Below are 5000 nucleotides of genomic sequence, written 5' to 3'. Positions count from 1 at the left end.
AGGGATATCTTTTGAATTTAAATAGGACCGGATTTTTTTTTTTTTTTTTTTTTTAGATAGACGGAGTAACATTAAAGCGTTATTGCTAATATAACTGGTAGGGGGTAACATCGCTTCACTATTATCAAGATTATCAGATAAGAACTCCCATTCCTCGCTCAGGTATTTTAGATAAGGCAGTAAGGAATTCCCATACTATTTCTCAGCAACACCGTCAGGACACAATGAAACCGCCATAACACAAAGCACCGCCTTTCTTCACCCTCGCAACGGTGTCCTTGGAACGGCAAATTACAATCGTAGGATAGACCCTTTTTTTCTGACATCTGCAGCTGGAGTCGATGGCACGCTGACCTTCGAGGGCACAAACACCTGTCTATTGCGTCGTGTTGTTTTCCCGGTATTGAGAGATAGAAGAGATTTTCTTTCGTAATCTTTCCTTTATTGGGACACACGTGATCGAAGACCCAAGGACGAGACCCTTTGACCACAGCGTGACTCGGCCTTCTTCGTGCAGCCCCTCGCAGGACGCGGCAAAGTCCCCCTCCAGCGCAGCCTTGAGAGGGCGGGAACGGCGAGCCCGGCGGCGACGCGGGAATCACGTGACGGCGTATTCCCCATCACGCGCCCGGCAATCTTCCCAATTGGACGGTCGGGGCAGGAGCCCTGCGGAGGGCCGGCGGGGCTGCGAGACGCTGCGGCGCTCCGGACACTTTCCAGGCAACGCTCGCAGTGTTTATAAGTAGGATGAGGACCCGAAGCATATCTTTTAAAAATCGGAAACGGTTTATGGTTTTTCACTCAAACACGCGTGTAAACATACATATATATACACTTGTGCGCGCGCGCGCGTCTGTGTGCATGTATAAGTACAAGTACAGCCTATCCATATGCATTTTAATGTTTATATATGTATATGTATTACCTATCAATGTATTTATCTCTAAAATATGTATGATTGTATTTAAGTATATACATATCATGCATCCATGCATATATGTACGTATGTATACATTACATATGTACATACATACATATATGTGTGTGTGTGTGTGTGTGTGTGTGTGTGTGTGTGTATGTGTGTGTGTGTGTGTGTGTGTGTGTGTGTACATGCATATCTATCTATATCTATCTATCTACATATATATATATATATATATATATATATATATATATATATATATATATATATATATATAAGCATGTGTGTGTGTATCAAGGTCGTCTACTGCAGTATGTTACTTTTTTAAAAGGATCCGCACATCCAAGATATATATATTATATATATGTGCATGTTACATAAAAATGTGTATGCATGTATATTTGCATCTATATCTATATCTGTCTATCTATATATACATATACAATGAAAATACAAAATAAGTTTAGGAAATTCCAAATGCAAATCAGCAATGAGAAGGTTTCAACGACCACAAAGAAGAAACTCTTTAACCTCAACGCAGCAAAAGGCCAACCTCTTCTTGATACAGTAAACCCATTGCCAGTAAAAAAAAATCCGGTGGTAAATGCCCAACTTGGCCCTAAAATTTCTCAAATCCGTGCAAGGGATCATTCCGATAAAACATACATCCCTCAAGTTCTTTCACCCGAAGATCTTGTTAATAGTGATTCACCTCAATAACTAATAACAAAGTTTTAAAACCGAGTCTCTGATAAATCATATAATTAAAAAAATTGTGTGTTTATATATTAAGATCTCGAAACCTCTATGAGCCATAGGACTCGCATATTTCCATGGGGATAAACAGCAGGCCTGCACAGTCACCTTCCACATCGTGAGACACATAATCCTCAAACGCGCTAATGCTTTCGGTATACACACGTTCGACCTTCGTACCTCTCTAATAAACAAATACATTCTTCGAAGAGGATAGGAATATGGCAAATAAACAAAGAATAAGTGTATGACAGCACGACAACAAACATGTACAGCGAATCGGCGCATGACAAACAAACCTGTGCGAGGGAGACGTATGGGAAAGGGTGAATTGCAAAAAGTCGTTAAAACAAACATGAGTCTGCATATATGATAATGAATCAAACAAACAAGTTATTTTTGTACCACTTAAAATATGCCTAGATGAGAGGTATTGATGAGTCTTAAATGAGGTAAGCCTATGTCATTGTAACTTAAATTTAAAGTATGTGTATGTTCAGGAACGAAATATACACTATGAAAACACATACTACCAATATAGTTATATGTTACTTAGGAAATATTTGCCTTCCATCATCATAAAAATTCGTTCTCACACCTTGCACGGAACAAATACTGATCGTATCTAATACACTCGATTCCTCAATCACATCACTTTTTTCCATGTTTCCATGAATTACTCACAAACATAACAGCATGCCATAAGCAAGCACCGCGTACGCACAGACACTCACCCACAACACCAGCACCTCGGGAAAAGACGGTCCTTCACACGCGACTCCGCTGGCCAGACCCGCTTCGGCAGCGCACTTCCAGGCAGTGAGTGAGTGGCATGCAGCACGTGAGGCCCATGCAGGAAAGACTCTTGTTTCCTGGGCCTTTGGCCTTGGGGATCCGTTTCCCCCGTTGCCCTTGACAGTCAACACTCCTGCTGCTCTTCCCCTTCCCTTCCCCATCCTCTCCCCCGAACCCAGCCACTATCCCTTCTCTTCCCCCTATGACGGTCCTTTACCCTCCCCCTTCGCCACCCCTCTTCTCCTGGCCAACACCCACTGAAACATCCTTGGCAGTACTTCCCCAGCGGAAACCCGTTCATCTGTGTGCTTCAGCCTCTCTTTCTCTCACTAATCCCTGTTTCCTCTTCTCTCTCTCTCTCCCTGCTTTTCTTTCCTCTCCTCCCCCCACTCTTCTCGTTCTATTCCTTTCTTCTCTTTCTCCCTCTCTCTACCATTTCTCTGTTACTTTATATCTCTCCTCCCTCTCTTTCTGTCCTTCTTTACATAAACTCTTCTCGCTATTGTTTTTTTCTCCCCTTACGAATCTCTCTCCTTCTCTGCCTCACTCTTTCTCCTCCTTTTCTAATTTCATATACTTCTCCTCAAACCCTCTCTCTCTCTGTCTCTGTCTCTCTTTCTCTAACTCCTCTTCTTTCCATCCCTCTTCGTCGCATTTCCTCATTAACCATATTCGGCCAACCGCGTCGTTGGCCTCTCCTCTTTCTACATTTCCCTTGTGGCTGTCTGCCGCCCTTCCACTTCCTTTCCGTCAGCTTCCTCTCTTCCTACGCTCAACCCTTCCCTTCCTCATCCCCCCCCCCCGTCATATGGTCCCCCTTTAGGCGCGTCACGTCCCGGTATAGGTTATAGGCTACCTGTGTGAAATCAAGGTCACAGGTAGAGGTAGGGGCTGCTTTCTCCCTCGCGTAATTCTGCCGACGATCTCTATTTCTCCCCATACACCTGACTGCTCCCAACACCGCTCTTTTTGTTTATGAATTCACTCATGCATATGCATATGTATATACATATGCGTGTGTATATGTGTATGTATATGTACATAAATATCTATGTATGAATATATATATGGATGTATAGAAGCATACATACATACATACATACATACAAACGCACACACGCGCACGCACACACACACACACACACACACACATACATACATATATATGTATATGTGTGTGTGTGTGTGTGTGTGTGTGTGTGTGTGTGTGTGTGTGTGTGTGTGTGTGTGTGTGTGTGTGTGTATGTGTGTGTGTGTGTGTGTATGTGTGTGTGTATAACTAAATACAATATATATATATATATATATATATATATATATGTATATATATATATACATATATATGTATGTATACATACATACATAATAAATACACACACACACACATATATATATATATATATATATATATATATATATATATATATATATATAAACACACACACACACACAAATATACACATATACTTATATAGTTATAAATATATACATATATATACACACATAAGTATATAAAGTATCTAAGAATATAATATAGTCTTGATCAGTGACGACACTGATTCTATTACCTATGCCAATGTCACTGCCAGCGTTTGCCATCACCTCTGTCAGTGTCAATGTCGTGTGCTAATGCGTCTTACTGTCTATCCGTGTGGGTTCGACACCGAGATGCGGCAATGGCCATCAGATTCCCAACGTTAAAAGAAGAAATGGTAAATATTAACCAGTTTTTACCTTCACTCGACAGCAGCGGCAACGGTTCCACCAAGGCAACGCAGGTGAAGTTTGGGGGAATTTTTGTGTCGAAATGTACGCCTATTTTCTTCATCAGACATGATGGGGGGGAGGGGAGAGAAAGAGAAAGAGAGAGAGACGGAGAGAGAGAGCGAGAGAGAGAGAGAGAGAGAGAGAGAGAGAGAGAGAGAGAGACAGAGAGAGAGAGAGAGAGAGAGAGAGAGAGAGAGAGAGAGAGAGAGAGAGAGAGAGAGAGAGGAGAGAGAGAGAGAGCAAGGGGAGGAGAGGAGAAGGGGGAAGGGGAGAAATCAACCCAATCGATAACTGAAAGTACTAATGAAAACAAAAAGTCTGGGGATACAGAGAAATGAAAACTAGAGAACCAAATGACAATATAAAGCAAACAAAATTAAAGTAGAGGAAGGGGGGTGGAGAATGGGAGAGAGGAGAGGGGCAAACGGAGAGAGAGCAGAGAGAGGGAGAAGGGAGGGGCAGACGAAGAGAGAGAGGGAGAGGAGAGGGGGAGAGAGAGGAGGAGAGGAGAGGATAGGGGGAGAGAGGAGAGGATAGGGGGAGAGAGAAGGAGAGGAGAGGGAAAAAGAGGAGAGGAGAGGGACAGACGAAAAGAGAGGAGAGGCAAACAAACATAGAGTAGGGGAAGAGAGGGGCAGATGAAGTGAGAGGAGAGAGGGGGAGGAGAAGGAAGGGGGCGTGGCCAGGCAGCCAAACAACCTTGAGGTCTTGTCTCCCTCGTGTGTCGGATCTGGGTATTGGTGTTCCTAAGCGCGTGGAT

At 42.9% G+C, this 5000-nt stretch overlaps 1 protein-coding gene across 2 annotated transcripts in view; it reads right to left on the bottom strand.

Moving 5' to 3' along the window:
• LOC119575132 (high-affinity choline transporter 1-like) overlaps positions 1-5000 on the bottom strand; it is a 35055-nt gene that overhangs the window by 20669 nt on the left and 9386 nt on the right. The window contains exon 1 of one of the 2 annotated variants that reach the window (XM_037922565.1): positions 2413-2503. The exons of the other annotated variant lie outside the window; for it this stretch is intronic. The gene's annotated coding sequence lies outside the window, so the exon portion shown is untranslated. Of the gene's footprint in view, positions 1-2412; positions 2504-5000 lie in introns of those variants that run through there. 2 annotated transcript variants of the gene reach the window in all.

Source organism: Penaeus monodon, chromosome 7, assembly GCF_015228065.2.
Source record: "Penaeus monodon isolate SGIC_2016 chromosome 7, NSTDA_Pmon_1, whole genome shotgun sequence".
NCBI classification, from domain to species: Eukaryota; Metazoa; Arthropoda; class Malacostraca; order Decapoda; family Penaeidae; genus Penaeus; species Penaeus monodon.
This window is presented reverse-complemented; position numbering and strand designations above follow the sequence as displayed.